This window comes from Ailuropoda melanoleuca, chromosome 5, assembly GCF_002007445.2.
Source record: "Ailuropoda melanoleuca isolate Jingjing chromosome 5, ASM200744v2, whole genome shotgun sequence".
NCBI classification, from domain to species: Eukaryota; Metazoa; Chordata; class Mammalia; order Carnivora; family Ursidae; genus Ailuropoda; species Ailuropoda melanoleuca.
Window position 1 is genome coordinate 115146050 of NC_048222.1, and position 7816 is coordinate 115153865.

Genomic DNA, 7816 nt, shown 5'->3' on the forward strand with positions numbered 1-7816 from the left:
TGCTTGGGCCCTGCTCATCTCTCAGAGCCTTAGAAGTGATGCCACATTACAGCTCATCACGTCTGCCAATATGGCGGCCTGTTATATTGGATTTTGGTTTTCCTCTGACTACCAAAAGTCAACATTTGATACTGAGTCAATTCCCTCATGTTCGGGAAAAAGCTTCAGGTAACTAATCGATTTTATAGAAGCTGGCAAATAATAGAAAAAACCTTTCCCAAAGTTCGTGTGTTCACTACATTTATTTTCCCAGAGACCAAATAAGAATGCCATAATTCTAGGGCATTGGTGTTGACCACCCCAAAGGAACTCCAACAATGGCGGGCACTGTAATAAAATACAGGAAACTGGCCCAGATATTACAAAACAACATAGTATTTGTCATTTTGATACTCTCTGAGGTTCGGTGACATTGTGCTGGTCGGTCTTCCTCTAGAGAGGAGATAATACCATTTACTGTTATGAGCCTGGACCGTTTCTTCTATAAAGGATGAGTTGCTTGTAGATATTCATTCATTTAAGATATTGAAGTTTTTGTGTCTTAAAGTGTTCTTGTTCTCTTGTGGAAAATCTAAGGGGAGGCAGTGGGTTTGAGCATTTGCCAAGTAGTGGTATTATTGATTTCCCCAGGAATCACCTTGGCCACTAGGGCTGGGTTTGTGACTGTCTGTAGAACATATCAGTATGCTAAACATCTGAGAATACACTGTGTTTGTATTTCTTCATCAGGGCAAATGGCAGCATAATGATTTCATTTTGTTTCAGGAGCTATGATGATCTAATAGGCAGATTCTCCGCTACACTTGCTTTCATATTTTCTAGAGTGGTTTCTTCATTTGTCAGTGTAACCAGTTTGCTTTATTTCTTAGTATCTGTCAAAAGGGCTATAGAGAAGGATCAATCCCTCCTTGCTGCAATAATCCTGTAACTTCATCTTGTGACCAATGCCTGACTTCTGCACTACTGTTCTCGAACCTGTACCTCCACATTAGTATTGTTCTTCCAAAGAGTTTTCTGGGAAGGTTAAACATTGACTCCAGTGGCATCACGAACACTGCTGTAGGATTGCTCAAACCATTTCTGGGACTTCCCTTTGGAAACTGCCTTCAGAGGCAAAACATTAGTCACTGGGACAATAGTTTGCTGATATCAGGAACTTTAAAATCTAACACCAATATTGATCTCTTTGAAAAATCAACACCATTTGAATGGATAAGGTGGTTGTTGTTGTTGTTTTTTTTTTAAATCGGTCTCCTTTCTGGTCACAGCTAACAAGCATAGAAAAAAATGATTATAATAATGTCCTAAGCACAGCCACAGTTGACAGCTTGTGCCAGAAAGGACAGTCCCAAGTTTTCAGCTTTTCCTTGATCATCAGCATTGTGTCTTTTTCTAGTCATTATTTCACTCATTAGTACCTGTTTCTTTTCCTCCTTGATTTTTTTTTTCTTTTAAATCTTTTTCTGCTAAGGATTTCTTCCATGATCCCTGAACTGATAGTCCTACTTGTTTAAGGGAAGCTTTTATATGCCTAGTTCCAGGCAAATTCTTTGATGGTTCAAAACTCTATTTGTTGTTCTCTCCTTTCTGGCCAAGACCATCTTTATTTCTGGCTCCTGAAGTCAAAGTAGCCCAGCCGTCAATGGAAACTGTTACCCACTTTGCTTCCCCATGATACTTACTGAGTTGGTCACAACTCCCCCGTAGTGTTGTATCTGAACTCATAGTAAGAAAAGTGATGCATAATGGTTAAGAATTTGTAGCAGCTTTTTTAAAATGTTATATTGGAATGTGTTTGTGTGAGTGTGTGTATTCTCTTTCCTGAATTCTTGTTTTTTTACCTTATGCTCCACCAGGCATGTTTCTACTAATTACCAAGGCGCAATAAAACCCTCCTCTTCAGAAGGAGAATATTTTTGGAGAGCAGCATTTAGGAGTTTGGTAGCATGCAGAATTTGCAAGAAAAAGGAAACTCAAAGTCAGGAAGACTGATAAGTGACCCAGTCAACCCGAGTCCCTGGGTACCACACTTACTTTTTGCTTCAATAAAGTCTGCTTCAAAGCAATCTCAATCCTTCATCAAAGAGATTTCCAGAGCACTCCCAATGGGTTAACATAAATCTTACTGTTCTCACTCTTTTTTCCCCCTTCCAAGTTGCCTTTCAAAAAAAATCAGTCCTTGTGTCTCCATTTCTTTAAATCTTTTATCCTCGGGCTGCTACCACTGGCTGTATGGATTACATATCAGCGGTTAAGAATATTCCACAAAGTCCTGGCTTGTTCTCACCCTGCAGTGCTTACAGTCACCGATTGTGATGAAAGGAATTTGAAAGGCACAGCCAGGCAATCCTTAACTGGCTCAGCACATTCGCTCTCTGCGGCTTATCGCGCTGTGGATGTTCTTTTGACCAGCTATCAGTCATGTTTGAAACTTTCCCGTGATTCCTGAGATATGAGCCCCTTTGATAGAAGTTAACAATACAGCACATGCAGCATGGGCTAAGGAAAATACTTTTGACTTCAAGTTAAAGAAATGCTTTGTTCCAGCTCAGATTTTTATACTTTCTTAGTGTCTCCTTTCTCCTGGGCAGCCTCCGTGCGCCCCGCCGGGTGAGCCAAGTTTGAGCCCCCACGGATGCGTAAGTGACTGCCATAACCAGGGAAGAAAGGCACCTGGAGGGGGATGCAGAGAAATCAAGAGGAACAGAAAAAGAGATGGAGCAGAGAGAAAGAGGGGATAAGCAAATGAGAAGAGCGTATCACGTTGAAGACAGAAGTTATTTTTTTTTTAAAGAGTTTATTTATTTGACAGGGAGAGAGAGACAGCCAGCAAGAGAGGGAACACAAGCACGGGGAGTGGGAGAGGAAGAAGCAGGCTCCCAGTGGAGGAGCCCGATGCGGGGCTCGATCCCAGGACTCCGGGATCACGCCCCGAGCTGAAGGCAGATGCCCAACGACTGAGCCACCCAGGCGCCCCTGAAGACAGAAGTTTTTGAAATGTTTTTGGGAGAAGGAGGTTTTCTCATTACTTGTGCCTTACCATGTGTGATTCCTTCGTTGTTTTTAAAATTTAGGCTTTGCCTTAAAAACATTGAATTTTTATGCCTGGGTTAGGGTAACAGGGCAGATAACTCTGCTATGCTAAGGGGAGTTTATCTCTGAGCTCTGGGGGCTAATATTTAAACATCAAAGAAGACAAGGAGCCCTCGTGGGAATTAGGCAGACTTCGTTTTCAGTTATTCTAGCTGAAAGAGGAGAGAGGAATCTTCTGCAAAATTATGGGGCCCTGGACCCCCATATTATCATGCGTTATTTTGAGTGGACAGGGCGTTGATTGCTCAGTGCGATGGGGAAGTTATTTATCAACTAAGCAACATAACAGATAAGTGCCACCTACATCCCTGGGTTGAGGGTTGGAGATTGGAATTAAAATGTCACCCTCTCTTTTATCTTTAGCTGTGGTTTGGAGGCACTTCCCTGGAGGGCTGATTTGCTCCTGCTTTCTACTGGGTTGGAATAATTCCATTAAAAGTCTTTTGCTTGCTCAAGTAAAACACCCTACCAAGTGAGTGGCATTTGGCAAACTCGCTCCCTTTTCTTGATTATTCTGGTCTATTGATCTGTGTCTCTGGAGAAATTCTGGAAACTTCCAAGAAGTCTTTTGCAGTTTAAAATATTATCTCGCTGCTGATTAACTCAAATCAGAGGCTAATAAGATGAATTCCTTCCTTGCATCGGTGATCCCAGTCCTTCCTTCACACCCATCAATCCCCCAGCTCTCCGAGAACTTAGAAATGAAGGAGTATATTTGTCACCAGTAGGTAGCAAGGCAACGGAACAATTCAGATTGGCCAGGCAGAAATAAATGCGTCTGCAGGAAAAGTAGAAGGCACACAGTTGGTTGTAGGAAATTGGAGAGAAAGAATTTTGCATGGATGTGGTGGAAAGATAAACCTCAGTCTGTTCAAAACCCACAGAATTATATTCATCCTGTCCCTGGTAAGCTCTGTGAGGTTTGGATCCAAATAATCTGCCACTGGGAACAAGGAAAAAAAATGAAAATGTCTTTCTTTGTCCATTATGTAGGAAACATCATAATTGGCTTTAGGATTCCTGGAGCGCATGAAGAAAGAAAGCTTTTTCAGAGAGTCTACTTTCTCCTGAAGAGAAGATAGCAGAAAAATGAATGATGGGCAACTTCTAATTTATAACGATGGTTTCATCTCTTCCAGATATTACTTTAGTTCTTGGATGATCGGTTTCCCCACCCGAATCCGGATTGCTTTTTAAAGATGAAAAAGATCACAGAGGCTATACAGTCCATTTCTAGTCATTACAAGTTTGCCACTTACCCACTGCTTTGATACTAGTTTAAAATTCTTTGAATAATGAAAATTCCGGTTTGTTTTTATTTTTGTCTTTGAACCACAGCTTAATTAACAAACACTCATAAATAAAGCTGGCTAGTTCATATCTCTTTGAATTTTGTTTGTGCCAAAGCCCAGATTTCAGATTTCCTCAGCTAAGTTATTTCGAATATAACTAGTGGCTTCCTTTATGAGCAGAAACCAAATAGCCAACATGAGAAATGCCGCTAATGCATATAGGTCTTATATAAAGAAGAAACGTTTAGTGCTTAACAAGAAACCTATCAGATGTCTTAAAATTCTGAAGCGAGTCATCCTTTTGTGCTTACTGTTGATTTGGCACTTTATTGTTTTTTAACTTAAGCTGTAGTTTTTCGGTATTTGGAAACTCTGACCACTTTCATTCATACTTAACAAAAAAAACAAAAAAACAAAACAAAACTAAAAACCTGGAATGCTCTCCAAAAGAAATGGTAATGTTTTATGCTTTTTTTTTTTTTTAGAAAGAGAATTTGATCTTTAGCAAAGAACAGGGATAAGATCCATGTATTAATCATCCCCACTGCTTTTGTCCCAAATTTAAGATTATTGCTTCTCTCTCTGCTTCAGCATTTTCTTTAATGCTTTTTCTTTTAGACAGGGAAACATAAGGATAAAGGGCAGAATATATGGGAGCAAAGTAAAGGGTAAGATGTATTCATTCCTTAGGGGTGGGAGCCCCGTCTTCTTTGTCATGTCTTACAGCCCCAGGCTGTCCCATTTTGCCAAATATTTAGAACATAGCTTGAACCGAAATCATTTGATTTTGTTGATGGGATAAATGAGTAAGAAGACAGGGTTTGTGGGCAAGTGCAGACCAATAGCTTCCAAAGTGTGGTTCTGCATAACACTAGCCTAGATACAGAGATCTCATAAAAATATTCTGAAAAAAATTTCTGAGTAGGAGAAAACAGATTGAAAAATATTACACATTATATTTGCTGTAGGGGAATCAGAATGTACATTAGTATATTAAGGACTGTGAAAAAGTCCTGTAGGAAAGAAGTCCGTAGGAAGGAATCAACCCAGGGTTTTTCAAATCTGTGACCATGAAGCTACTTTTCCTTTTTTTGAAACTTCCTCTTTATGTCCCCCAGACCATGCTCTGATTAACATCCTGGATTAAGACAGATTGGATTAAAATGGAAAATCTTGTCTTCTTTGGGAATTACATTCAAGAGGTAGTTGTTCTGAACACGCACAATGTCTTCAGGCAGCTCAGGAAGCCGCATTAGTAAGAAACAGCCAATGAAGTGAAAATCTGCATTTCCTATGAGGTCAGGAAAAAACCAGTTGAAACAGAACTCTCGATGAAATATTGCTTAGAGAGGAACCAGACACCACTTGAACTATAAATGTCTGTTATGGGAGGCAATGGTGGGGCCTGCCTAAAATATTTGCTATTGAAGAGTCACAGGCTTAATATAGTCTTACATATAGAACGTGTGTACTCTCTTGGAATGAATAACAATGTAGCATGGGCGAGCAGGATAGATTGATGATTTTATGATTTTAGTTTACTTTGATTTTTTTATGTTTTTCTAGAGTAAGAATGGGCTAAAAAAAATCAGGCCCTGTAAATATTTTCTTTTTCTGTTTGTAAGGCTTGTGGAGAGCTTTACCATGAAGAGGCCAGTGAATGGTTTCCCCGGCAAGCTTCGTTGTGCCTCGCTCTGTTCTGAGTATCATTAGAGCCCTTGTTTGAGACAAATGGGGTCCATCATTTCTTCACCATTCAGACCTGTAGGAGGAAGATGGCACTGACGTGCATGAAGCTTCAACATGACAGTCACCTTCCCTTTATTTCTGCTCTCCCTTCTTTTTGGTTAATGAATCGGGGTGTCGTTAGCTGCCTGCCTCGTGTTCATCACTGTCAGTACTGGCAGGGTAACAGATAATGGCAGAGATTCAAGGCCACCCAGGGAATGAAGCCTGACAGGACCTCATTTATCACTCCCCTTTTAGGGGGTCTCTGTGGTAGAGCTAGCATCAAAGCTGTAATCGAAGCTCACCAGGTCGCACGGGGGCCAGGCAGGATTGCTTCGCCAAAAAAGCAACTTGAGCTGTCAAATCTGCTTTGTAAATGAAGTGCTTTTCTAGAGACAGTGTTGTTTATAATTGTCATTCTGTATGTAGTCCCTCCATATCCAAGAGCCGCTCTCCATGTGCTCCCTCTCATTTCTTTCCGACAAATGAAACTTACACTATGTAGAGGAAAGGTATGCCAGAAAATGGATTTCTTTGACCTTGGGTATACTGCAGCATACTCTAGTTCTGAGGTTTACCTTTTTGCCCTCAAGGATTTGGGTCCACTTGAGCAACTCAGTTATTGAGAGTAGAGGGAATGGCCTGACTTGAGAACTGCCTCTTCCCCGCGCAGGTCTATTTTCAAAGCTAACCTTCATCTATACATGTCAGCAACGTCCAGGTTTATGTCAAGCAGCCAGCTCAGTTCTTCATTCTCCTTTCCAGAACAGTATGTCCAAGTCTCTACTTGGCAATTCCACAGGCACCTCAAATTCACATCCTGGACAGGATATATCATCTTGACTCCAAACCTGCTTCCCATCTGTATTCTTATTTTAAAGAAATGCATCATCTTCCAGCAAGAAAAGGAGAAGCATCCTAGATTCTTTGCTCATCTTTACCTTCCTCTGAAATCCAATCAAAGCTAAATTTGTTGGAACCAACTCCTGAGTATCTCCAGTAATCATCACATCTTCTCCATCTCCTTGTTCCATCTGGATCTTTTCAATAGCTTTCCTACTGCCCTTCCTGCCCCTCTCCTCCATACCGCAGAGAGTTTACCAGTATATAGAGCTGATCATGTCACTTACTACTCAATATTAAACAATGACTGACCATTGCCTATTGGGTGGGCTCTAAACCCCTTTCTGTGTTCTAGGCTCTTCATAATATGGCCCTTGTCCTTCTGGCCATTCTCACCTCCTGGACCCTCTTCCTTGAACTTATTATGATCTAGCATTACTGAATTACCTGCCTGCCCTTGAAGATGCTAGTCTTTTAATGTTTCTGTCATTTTTGCATGCTGTTTCCTCTTCCAGGAATGTTTTCCCAATACATGCCCCCTCAGCAAATCCTATTCACTATTTAAGTCTCAGCGCAGGGACTTTGTTATCTGTGAAAACTTCCTCAACTCTCTTGCAGTCATTTACTTCTTGTTTTAAGATTTTTTTTATGCCTGCCTTTCCACTGTAATACAAATACTATTTATTGAGTGCGTCCAATCATCAGGCACTGTATTAGTTTCTTTACATATTTGTATTTAATTCCCAAGTTAGCCTCTATGGTAGATACTGTTAGACCAATTGTACAGATGATGAAAGCAAGGTTCAGACTGATTTAATAGTTTCCCCAAATTCATATACCTAGTAAATGGTGGTAATGAG

The 7816-nt window shown here is 40.6% G+C and overlaps 1 pseudogene; it reads right to left on the reverse strand.

The window, feature by feature from the left end:
• Positions 1-7198, reverse strand: part of LOC100471422 — a 45135-nt pseudogene extending 37937 nt beyond the window's left edge.
• Positions 7199-7816: the final 618 nt, after the last annotated feature.